This window comes from Pteronotus mesoamericanus, unplaced genomic scaffold (genome assembly GCF_021234165.1).
Source record: "Pteronotus mesoamericanus isolate MK-2021 breed Mesoamerican mustached bat unplaced genomic scaffold, CSHL_Meso_final scaffold_85, whole genome shotgun sequence".
Classification (NCBI taxonomy): Eukaryota; Metazoa; Chordata; class Mammalia; order Chiroptera; family Mormoopidae; genus Pteronotus; species Pteronotus mesoamericanus.
Window position 1 is genome coordinate 73,695,458 of NW_026555329.1, and position 12,723 is coordinate 73,708,180.

Genomic DNA, 12,723 nt, shown 5'->3' on the forward strand with positions numbered 1-12,723 from the left:
TAGGGAGTGATACATTTTTAGTATTTGTTATGTTTGTTTTTAAAACATTTTTTTTACTAGTAAACTTAAATAATTTAATTTTTAATAATGGCCAAGTTTAACAACCAGCGTGTAAGATCCCTGAACATTGAATGATTGGCCCTTGTGAGCCAGTTCGAGCCAGCTCCAGGACACCACTGCCCTCTTTCCCAAAGGTCCCTCCTCTCCATGAGCATCTGTTCGATGCTTGTTCTTTCTCTAAGAGCCAGAGCTGCTTGTGCAGGAAATGTGCTTCTCTCTGTCTCCATCATTGCTCTCTGCATATTGCAACGTTCTATTTATACACCTGTCTCTCTCCTATTCCAGGAGCTTCTTGGGGGCAGAGGCTGTGTCCCCTTCATCTTCGTAATCGCAGCACAGTGCCTGGCATGCGGTAGACGCTCAGAGAATTAGTGTGTAAAGAACTGATGATGCCATTGCTGTTGGCCTCATCCTTTCCTCCCCCATCTCCCTCCCATTCACTCTGGGAAGGGCCAGGTCTCAATGAAAACAATGCTTGTTGACTGAATCAACTGACCAAGTGGACGAGAGCATCTGTAATCACATATATTGGAGGTAGGAGGGGGTGTGGTCTCCCAACAAGTCCCCAGACATGGGGTCCCCATGCCCCTGACCATCACATCTCACACTAACAGTCTATAGGATGCAAATTCATCACTCATGGGAAAGTGATCATTTAAAGCAGGTATACAGCTGATGCCCTTTAGCCCTCCGTGCTCAGACCCATTCTTTTTCATTGAATGGAGAATAACATTCTAAATCATCACTTTGACGGACAGAGAACCAGAACAGTCCACCAGGAAGCGCTACCTGAACTGAACGAAACAGCCATTGAGCACCTGTTACGCAACTGGTGTGGTATTAGCCATAGGATGGATCAAAGGAAAAACATTCTCTAAATATACTCATAGTATTGATGCTATTTTTTTCAGTTTTTCAACAGAATGCTTGTCATTTTTATTACATAGACTCTAGTTTCTTAGGACTTTTAGAGCCACTCACAGTTTTGAGGCTGACTGACCACAAAGGCTGCCATCCTGAGTCACCTGGCTTACCACACACAGGCAGAGCTTGGCTCCGCCCTCACGGAGGAAGGGCAGCAGTGAACGCTTTGGAATTGTTATTTTATACTTCACTAGGGTGAATCTATTTGTCTTCACTGGGATACTATATTTACATAACTGAATCTTTGCATTTTCCAAGAAGATTCAACGGTTCCATTAAGCAACAGCAAAATCAGTAGTCTCTCCAGAACAGACTTCAAATCTCGGCAAGTTGTATATTTCACAAATAAATATTTAAAAGCAAATCATAACAGAGCAAAAGCCAACACGACAACACGATCGCACAGACCCGAACTACGCCCGTTAGCCTGGTCCATTTCTCATGGGAATTACGTGATTCTGAAAACTATGCCGATTTCACTCCCTCCCTACAGAAAAGTTTGGCATCTGTAAGATTTTATCTACACATACATACCAGTCTGAAAAGCAAAATCAAAAGACTGAGGTAAGTAGAATTTGCATGAACTTACTTTTTGACTAGATTCAACCAGGAAAACAGTAAGGTTTCTTAAAATCTCCTTTTATAGGGAAACATTATTTCTTGCCTATGTGGGGATTTATATATAATACTCTGCACATATAGTGGTTTTGTTGCATTGGATGATAGGTTACATCTGTGGTGGACAGATGTTTCCCAAGAGCCTAAGATTCACTAGCAAAAGTGTGCTTTGAGGAGTGAGCTGCTCTCGGCTGATGCTTCAAAAGAGAGTCATGTCTCCCACTTAGTGTGAAAGCCAAATTATCCCCTTTGGAGAGGACAGGGTGACGAGAGCACACTCCTCTTTGCCTGTCTTTGAAAAGGTTAGCATCTTAGGAGGATTGACTCTGTGTTCTTGACGGTTCTGGACCAGAAATGACTTGATGGCATGCTTGTGGCTCTTGCGAAGGGACACTGTGGAACACCCTTCTGGAAGAAAAATCCAGACATGGTCTACAGACTCGGTAACTAATTGTTGAAAGAAAAAAGAAGAAAGAAATAAAAAGGAGAACTTTTTCACTCAGACAAGAGCCACAGGGGTAATTAACCCTAAAGATGGAAATAGCAAATGACCTTTGGTGAGGGATATTTTTCTGAGCATTTCAAACAGGATCTGACTGCTTTATAATACTTCGGATGGCATGGAAAGTACTCCATCGTGGATGAGAAATACCCTGATTAACATCAGCAAAGCCTTAAATTAATCCACACACGACAGCATCTCTGGCCAGGTGGAATATTTCAGCCCTGCAGTTCCTGGCCTGTACCCTTTAGAGCAATTGCATTTCATAAATTTCAGGGACATGCCTGGTGCAGGTGGTCGAGACGTGGGAACAGTCATAAATCTGCAGCTCAATGGCGTCTAGCTTCCAAAGTCAAGGCTCTCAAGTGCTGGCCTTGGCACAGCAGGAATTCGTGCCATAGAAAAGTCTTCCACAGGTGGAAATTCAATATCTTATGTTTATTTCTTATCGCCACCCTTGAAAAGCTGCAGTGTAGAGGAATGTTAAAAGAACCTTCTTTTCCCAGCTGGCCATAAGAGGCTAGATGAAAAAGCTCTTTTCGAAGCAGCGATAATTAGGTTGAAATGTTCTACACTTTGTGACCAAGGATGAATTCCTACTGAGCAAATGTGCACGGGTAAGGGGGAGATGATATTGACTCCCTCATCCTTGAGGTGAGCTTCCCAGAGAGACTGAGGTGGAGGGAGCAAACACCATGCACATTTATTGTCGTTATCAGATGATTGTGGCTCAAATCGAAAGTTTTTCCAGAACTTTTCCCCCTGTTACAAAAGTAATACAACCCTGGCCAGGTGGCTCAGTTAGTTGGAGCATCGTCCTGTACACCAAACATTGCAGGAACCCTGGTCAGGGCACATACCCATACCTAGTTTTGGGTTTGGTCCCCAATTGGGGCATATATGGGAGGCAACCAATCAATGTTTCTCTCTCACACCGATGTCTTTCTCTCTTTCTTTCTTCTCTCTCTCCCCTCTTTCTCTCTCTCCCTCACACTGTCTCTAAAATCAATAAACATTTCCTCAGGTGAGGATTAAAAAAATAATAATACATGTTCATTCTAGATTTTAGGACATTCAGGCAAACATAAGGAAGTAAATTTCCTTTGCTTTCTCCATGTGTACATGCAAAAACACATCGTTTGCCTTCTATCTCATTTTGTGGATGAGGCCTAAATAAAGATGATACTCTTCTTAGAGACTGGTTCCATAAGGAGTAGGAGGGACATAAAAGGAGGAGCGGAGGTGGAATGTATCATTTATCCACGTCCCACCCCCATTTAGCAGGGAAAGGGTGGAGAGCCCTGGCGTTCCTGCCTGATGAACGGTGGCACCAGATCTGCTTCCCTTGGAACATGGACGGTCGCTCTGTCTCCTCCGCAGTGTTCTGAATGTCCACAGAGAATCCGACAGGCCACTCGGTCAACCCTCCGAGGAGAGGCCATTTTGTTCCAAGACAATGAATGAAGAACAGCATCTTGGGCAAGACCTTTCATATCCAGTCCTTCCGATATGCTGTGTTCCAGAGACTTTCTGGCACTGGGCCACTGATGTCCTTTTTAGATATGTTTAATTCCCCACTTGGAACTTAGTCACATTTCCTCCATGGGTAAGTCATTCCTTACCACCACAGAAGGCCTGGCAGCCCACTGGCCAGGAAGACATGCTTGTGGTGAAGGGTCCGAGGAAAATTTATCACCTGCTGGGCTGCTTATGGCTTCCTGAAAAGTCTTTGAGATAGAAGAGTAAGTCCAGTGTTCCTTGGGTTCGTCCAGATGCTTAGTTACTTCATAATCCTGCTTCTTTTGAATAGTAACACCCATCATAGACTTATGGGCTATCCTCAGACCCTGGGTTGGTTTCCCAAATCGCATGTACCTGTTTTTTCCTAATTATGTAACTGAAGTCCCCTTACCTGTGTCAGGAACGCTAGCACTTACGATTATGGATTTTCTAGATCTTCTTTATAACTGTGTTCAATGCTAACAAATAATAGGTTTGGCGAAGATGGGCATATAGAAGATCTACCTTTTTCTGCCAAAAGCAGGTGTAAATCAGACTTAGGACATTTGGGACTTCATCTCCAAGGCAGCCAGGATGAATGAGGGGAAGCAAAATGGGAAGCTCCCAGGTCCTGCGTCTTCTCTGCTCTACACAGGCGAAGTCTGGGATGCCCCTCTGGTTCCCATGTCTCCATCTGGCCCCCTTGGGAGGGGTGTTTCTTCTGGACTTTCACGTGGCTTTGACTCCGTTCTCCACTGTCGTCACCTTGGCTTCCTGTCTTGGATGAAGCACCACAATGTGGGGATGTATCATCCCTTCACAACAGAAGGATCCTCTAAGAAGAAAGAAATAGCTTCTGACTACACTGTGAAGGGCAGGTTTCCCTGTGGCCCTCAGCTTCCTTCCCTCTCGGTTCAGCCCCAAAGTGGGGCATTGCTTTGTGCTTTAAGCCTGGAGCACATGGTTCCAACCTCGCCTTTTTATTCAGGTTTGTTGGGAGGGTTGGCTGGTTGGTACATTTTGGATTCAGAAAGCTGGACCCTGGACTGCTCTCAACACAACAGCAAAACTGTGTGATGAAAACACCATCCAGCCAGGACTTGAGTGGCTGGAGTTCTAGTCTTGTCTTTGGCAAGGTCTGCTGAACTTGGCCGAGCCTGAGTGGAACTGCTTGGTCAAGTATGGGAATCCCTGTACAGGTGGGAAAACGTGGCCTTGGGAAAATCTGATGCAGGCTCTGGGCTGGGCAACAGGAGAAGGGCTACCTCAGGAAGAAGTGAGCTCCCCAGAGCTGGAGGAATTCAAGCAGAGACAGCTCGATGAATTGCCAGGGATACCAGGAAGGTAGGACAGGCTAGGTGCTTGGAGTCTGTGCTTGGTTTTGCAAAGACTGTGATTTTCCAGACTTTTACAAAGAGAGTGGATCTTGGCCCTGACCTGGAGTCCGACCCTGCCTTCTGTCCTCTTAACTGGAGCCGGGTGTCACTGGGCGGCAGTCTCCCTGGGCCGAGAGCTCGTCTCCCATCCCTCGTCACCTCGCTGTGTTCTGGAGTGCTTCCTAACCGGGTGATGGCGTGCTGGTCCTCGGACCCCCGCTGTGAGCCAAAGTCCTGCCTCAGACCCAAATGGGCTCGGCCAAGTCACAAAACTCACGGGGAGATGGGGAGGTGCCTACGTGGTGCTGACAGTGAATGTGACTTGAGTCTCAGCTTTGCCACCGAGGGGTTTTGATGTCAGAGAATGCACCATACAGCGGCCACTGGGACTGCGAGTTAGAGAGGAGAGCCCTGGCCTTCTTGCTCCAGTGCTGTGGGAGCTCCACAGGGCGCGGGGCAGATGGAAAGACAAGACACACAGATGGAAGAGACAGACAGACAGACAGACAGACAGAGAGGGAGGCGTTATAGCAAAGCAGCCAGTGGGCAGAGGAGCCTCCGTGTAGCTCCCAGGCCTTACCTTGTTAATTTTCCTATTTTTTAGATAGTCTGACCAAACAGAATAATTTGGTCACTTCTACAAAGAGGTTGCCACTTTTGAGATGTGTCACAGTAGACCCACTTGATTCGTGGGAGATACATTTCAAGACCCCTCCGTGGATGCTTGAAACCGCGGATAGTACCGAACCCTGTATGTGCTGTGCTTTTTTCCTGCTCATGCCTACCTGTTCTCTTACAGGAAGCACTTGATGGCTTCCCTTCGGCGTGTCCACGTTGCCAGCACCACTACTCTTGAACTTTGGGGCCATCATTAAGTGAAATAAGGGTGCCTTGTACAAAAGCGCTGCGATACCTCGACAGTCAATCTGATAACCGAGGCGACTACTAAGTGACAAACGGGCAGAGAGTGTATAAAGCTTGGGGACGCTGGACAAAGGGGTGATTCACATCCCAGGTGGGACAGAGCAGCATGAGATTTCATCACACTGCTCAGAACAGCATGCAATTTAAAACTCAGGGATTGTTGACCTCTGGAATTTTCCATTTATTATTTTTGGACCGTGCTTGACCACAGGTACCTGAAAATGCAGAAAGCAAAACCACGGGGAAGGGGTGGGGGCACTGTCTTCCAATTCATGGCTCATTTGAGAGAGAAAAAGCAGGTAATAACACACCCCAAACTGATTTTGTTGGTAAACATCACCCAACTGTTTTCTTATTAATTTACCTTGGCAACACCTCTCTATTATGTAATTATGTGGAATTTCAGACCCGTATTTACTTCTATCCCACACACACCTTATGTTACCTCATGTTTTCACAACCATATTGTGAGAAAGGACTCCAGTTCCTGCAGAAGCTCAAATAATCCTGTTGGGAGATAAGACACGTTGGCTCCACACAGTTGGGCGCCTCTGAAGTGCAGGGGTGGGACCAGGGCCGTGGCCAGAGGAGGTCACCTTGGAGAAGCGGGCGGGGGAGGGGCAGCCTCTGTTCCGCAGGTGAGCAGGTCTGTGGTAAGCAGCATGGCCCACCCACAGGAAAGGCAGAATAGAAATTTTTGGAATAAGAGCTAGGAAAAGAAAAGGGTCAAGTGCTTATTACGAAAGAACCCAATGCGACATAGTTCACATTGATCCCGAGGGAGGACCGGACGATTCTGAGCCGTTTGTTACACCTCTCGGAGAAAAAGGGGCAGCTGGGGCCTGTTTGCGGGGAAAGGGAGGGCGCTGGAGACAGAATGGTGAAAAATCACAGAGAAGCCAGGGAATGTGCTAATGCTCACCCACGGCAGCGACTTCCAACCTGAGGTGACGCCAGAGGTGCTGGCTCTGACTCCGATGTGTAGGTGGAGGGAAAGCTCTCCAGGAGGTGTTGTTCTTTGTTCTTTCACCTGGTTTCTGATCCGGATTGTTTGGGAAGGGCTCTGACTTCAATGTGTTAAAAAAAAAAAAATCTCCCAGCGCCCTTCCAACGCACAGCTGGGGCGAGAAGCACCATTCTCCAAGCTCAGTCCCAGCCCAGCAGCCTCAACGGCACCAGGGAGCTTGGTAGAAATGCAAACTCTTCAGGCCCAGCCCAGAGCTGCCAGAGCAGAAGCTCTGACGGTGGGGCCTGGCAATCTGTGTTTTAATACCAAGCCCCCCTCACGTGTGTCTGACGCCCACTGCAGTCTGAGAACCACGGCATGAGAGACGCATGACACCCAGGGTGCTGCTTCTCCTAAAACCAGCTGTCAGGCCATCGTCCCCATCCCTCCCAGGGGTTCCTGCCACACCACCTCTGTTTCCCTCACCCCGGCTGGAACCTGCCATCTTCCTCTCAGGGCTGCTGGGGAGCAGCGCGGGTACAGAACATCTCCAGGGGCGCATTCCACCTAGGAGCCCTGGAGAAGTTGAGCCTTGGGAAAGCCATGTCTTTCTCTAATTTACACAGAGGCAGGATTTAGCCTGACGGCGGCCTCCTTCCTAGGCTCTCCTCTCCCTCTTCTTCTGATCAGTTGGTTTACCTGCAGAACATCTGCTGAAGCCACCAGGTGTCCACCGTCCACTGCGTCCTCCACTTGTCTCAGGTCTCAGCCCTACTTCCTGGATTGCTGCAGAGGTCCCCCTGTGGGCCTCCTTTGCCTCAGTTGCCCCAGTATCCCCCAAGCCCCCTCACCCATCTGTCTCAGCAACATGGCCTTCCTTCCCCCACACCAGCCTTTCACTCGCGCACACATGTGTACGCCCACCTGCCTGCCTGCACCTGCGGGCACGTGTGCGTGCCACGAGCATCGATCCCAGCTGCCCTGCTGCGTGGGGGGCAAAGTCCATGCTCCTCGGCCTGGTGTCTAGGGCTTCCTCCTGCCGGCCCTTCCCAGCCGCTCCGACCTTATCTCTCACCAGCTTTTTTTATGAACCCTCTGCTCCAGCCAGACTGGCCTGCTGGTAAAACCCTGATAAGATAAGCAAGTAAAATTAGAGCCGGTGAACCCGGAAGAGGCGCAGGCAGCCACAGGGGTGCCAGGCTGGGACAGCTTCAGCAACGTCGAATGCTCAGGAATCTGAATGGACCTTCTTGGGTCTTCGAGATAAATAGCCCCGTACTGAGGTCGCGTGGAGAGTGGTACCAAGGACTCGAGGGCTCAAAGCGTGCTTCCTCTCTACCTCTTCCTTTTTTTTTATGGTGTTGCACGTGTTCTGCTTTTCTTAGACAGTCTAGCTTGAGAGATGATTCTGGGGTTACTTTAATTAACTGATATATTTCCTAGAAGATTAACCAAGTGCTTGGATTGTGGGAACAAACCTCAGTTTATCACAGTATTGACACCTACCTTCATAACCCAAAGAGCACTATTGCCATCTGGTGGCTGCTACCTGAAACACAGGCACAACTGCATTTATTCATTCAACAAACATTTCCTGAACACCTACTGAGTGACAGGTAGGCTTTCTCCTAGTCCCTGGGGATACACCGTTGAATCAGATAGTTTCTGTTCTCATGAAGTTTACATCTAGAGTATAAACATACAACTGATGAGGCAACTTCAACAGAGAAAGCTTGGGCTCTATGGCAGGACATGGAGGTATGAGTCATTGTCATGGGTGTCCAGGAGCCTTCCGTGGAGGTGACATCCAGTCTGAGTGCTGAGAATACAGAAGCAGGAGTCCGGCCTGTTCGGAGAGCGATAGGTGGGCAGACAGCCTGTCCTAACTCAGGTGGGCCCAGGTAGAAGCAGTCTGGGGCCTCAGCGTACAGACCAGTGCAGATGGGGAGGGAGCTAGGGCCTTTCAGGTAGGTGTGGTCAAGGAAATGCACCACTTCCAGATCTGACCTGTAAAAACCTTTTACACACACACACACACACACACACACACACACACACATGCACACGCATGCGCGCGTGCATATACAAAACACCCGATGAGATCTGTACAGAAAGTATCCAGCCACGTACTATGAAAAATAGATGCATTTATTGAAAAAGATACAAGATACAAGAAACATTGCGCAGAGGACAATGATGTCTCAGTCCCCTTCAAAGTAGGCACCCAGGGACCTCACACAGTTCTCTCATCTGCAGCACAATGTTCCTCCTGCTCTGGTAGCAGAAGCAGCAGACCGAATTTTGCCACAACACACTTCCTGCCAAGATCCTGTGTCAAAATCTCAGACACAGTAGTTTTGGGGATTCCCAGATCAGCTTCTAGTTCTCGCACTGTCAGCTGCCAATTTTTGTTGATTGCAGCCTGTACACGTTCAACATTCTCAGGTATTCTGCCTCTTACAGGCCTTCCAGAATGTGGATCATTTTCAACAGATTCTCAACCATCTTTGACGTGTTTGTGCCGCATTTTTATTTATGCCACACTCATTGCATTGTCCCCAAAAGCCTCTGAATCATCTGAATAGTTTTTGCAGAGGAATGTTCAGGCTTAACATAAAACTTGATGGAGATTTGTTGCTCTACTTGATCAGTCATTTTGAGTGTAACAGCCACACAGTACACATGCTCACTCAATGGCATCTACCACCCCCACTGACTAGTATAGTGAAGTCGTCATTGTTCACGCATGTGCGTTCCAGTCCACTCTCCTTAGCTGCCAGGTTACATGGATATTGCATAAACTGTTCTCATCACATAACAATGGCTGACTTTCTCTGGACTGATATAAATATATATCCATTCCCTACTCCCTGCCCCCTTAGCCAGCTGGTTGCTGCAGAGACATCTGAGGGGTAATAGGTGGGAGGAGGCAGGGGTGGTCACAAGACTGAAGGAGCCTGTGTTCTCAAATCACTGCCTGGTAAGCTGCCCGCAGAACACCCACATTTGGACTGTTTGGTGAGTGAGAAATAGACTTTTATAGTGTTAAGCCCTTGAGATCGGAGACTCCTTGTTACAACCCTTATTCTCTCTGCTCCCCCCCACTCCCCCAGGACTCAATTCTTACTTCTATACTGCCGTTCTGGGGACTGGGATCCTCCTACCGGCTCCTTGAAGGGAGATGCTGCCAAAAATTCTGACTGTGTTCTGCTTTGGGGATCCCCCATTATTGGGCCCCATGCAGTTGTCACAGTGCCCTCCTCACTCTGTGGCGGGGCAATGGGGCGCTGACTCGCCTGGAATACCATCGCAGTCAGCGGCCAAGCTCTGTGGCTTCCGGATTCCGCTTTCTGGGCACGCAGTTGGTCTCCACAGTCTCTTCCCCCAGCCCCCACCCCGTGACTAGGAGGTGAGAAATGCTGTTCCAGGCACGAGCTTGCCGGGAAGCCCCAAGACTTGCCTTGAGGCAGTCAAGTCATCTGCTGACTCTCCACGTTCACAGCAGAGCTACGCCTGATCGTCAACGTGCCTCCGCACTCCGCCATGAGGAGTGCCAGGAGAGATTCGATGACAATTCAGGAAGTGCTAACATCTGACAAGCTGAGATCAGGGGTGACGTACATTGATAGATGGGGTGAAATGTGAAGGAAATTGGACAGGCTGTGTCTGATCACAGTATCAGGACCAGCCCACGCTGGACAAGTTTTCCCCGCCTTGTGATGAAACACACAGCACTGAATGGTAGCGTTGCTCCAGAGCCGCCACTGTCTGATTGGGGCACCTGGATGCTGCCAACGTACAGATGTTAGACTATCATCTAATAAGCTCCACATTCATTTTGATAACAAAACCAGGCGGGACAGAGCAGGCCTAGATTCATCATGTCACCCTCCTGCTGAAAGCTCCTTCCTTCAATGGCTTCCCTTGCATTTCAGAAGGAAAACAGTACACGTATCACGTGACCCACCAGGTCTTCCGTGTTCTGACCCCTACCAATCCTCCTGCAACATCCAGCCTTACAGCTCCCCTTGCTCGATGCCTCCCAGCATGCTCTTCAGGCTCTTCTCTACATTCTTCAGGCACACACAGCACCGTGCCAGGCACCCAGCACAAAGTCAACAAAGCAACGTCAAGGAATGAATGAGAGGCAGCGAGGCTGCAGGGAGACAGCTGCCATCTAGTGAGGCAGAGCTGCGATTTGGGGGTCCCTCTCTAAATGCAAGCTCCAGGAGATCAGAAATCTAGCTGGTCTGCTGCCCCACCCCAGTGTATTCCCATCGCCTAGAACCCCGACTAGATGCCAATAAATTTATGGAGTCAGTGACATGAGGTGCAATGAATGAGAGAATGAATGGATAAAGGGGGAAGTGGCCAGCCTGAGAGAGACTCAGTAGGCAGAACCAAAAGGACTTGGTGATTAACTGGATGTGGAGGTGGGGGGCTGGGAGGGAAGGAGGAGTCAAGGATGAGCCCAAGTTTCTGACCTGGGAGCTCAGTGGAAGGAGGGACCCTTGACTGAGGTGGGAAGCATGAGGTGAGGGTAGGAGGTTAAATGAGAAAGGAGGCTGCAGTGACGAGCCTAGTTTCAGACGTTTCAATCTGTGGCATCTGTGGAAAACCCGGGAGAAGAGGCGCAGTGGGCAACTGGCTGTATTAGTCTGAAACCCAGGACTGGGAGCTGGGCTGCAGAGGAGAGATTTGGGAGTGATCAGCCTGTGGGTGTTAATTAAAGCCAAGCGAGGATATAAGATTGCAGTGTGGTAGGTGGTGTGGTTGCACAATGATATATAAAATATGGTCCCTGCCCTTACAACCAATACAAAACCAAGATTTGACATAGACCCTAAAACTGTTTACAAACCCATCCATGTCTCCATAGCAACCTTGAAGAGACAATCCTGCATTATCGCGGGGGTGGGGGGAGCACACAGATGGCTGCTGTCTCCCACGGGTCTTCTAACACGCGCCACTCGCGCTTCCCACGGGCCCCACAGACAGTGACACCTGGAGATTCTCCCGTACCGGGTCCAAATCTGTGTCCTCCCCCCTGTCTCTGCCACAGGGCCAAAGAGATGGACGGAGAAGGTAATCAGTCCTTTCCAAGCCTCCTTTTCTCTCATTCTGTCTCTGCACACCCCACCCCCCGACTTCACCAGAGCCCTTCTGGGGGTGGCAGTAATGGCCTACCTGCCAAATCCTAAGACGTTTTCATAACCACTCATTTGGCCTTTCTGTAACATCCGTCGCCCTTGGACATTTCCTGCTTCTTACAATGGTCCTCCCGCGGGGTCGGCGACCAGAATCACAGACCCCAAGCACAGTGTTCCCTACGTGTCAGGGCTCTGCTAAGCGCATCACACGGGCACCTCATTCCCACCCCCTCCCCCGCCAACAACCCTGGGAAGGATGTACAATTAGCCCCACATTACAGGCGAGACACGGAGGCTTGGGGAAGTTAAATAGCACCCCAAGACCTTCCAAGCTCGAGAGCCGAAGTGGCTGGATTCAAACCCAGCTCTTTTGGAAACAAAAAGCGACCCCATCTGAGCACTGAAATAGGGTCCCTCTGCTCTGTCTCCGATCGTCCCTCCGCTGTCATTCCAGGGTCGTCCTTGTTGCCTCCGGCAAGGCTGCTCTTGCCCATGTAGTGCAGGGGCCTTCTCAGCGCTCTGCCTGCCCTCCGCGGCCAGCCGTGTCCACGTGGCTTCCCCCCACCCATAGGCGGGGGGCTCTCGAGACTCCACCTTTGCTTTGGATTTTTCTCCTGACCTCTCCAGACCTGGCTGCCTCCTGAACATTGTCACCTCGGTGGCCGCCCAGGGCCTCACACTCAGCTGGTCTCACCACTGAAGCCACAGCAGTGTCTCCCTACT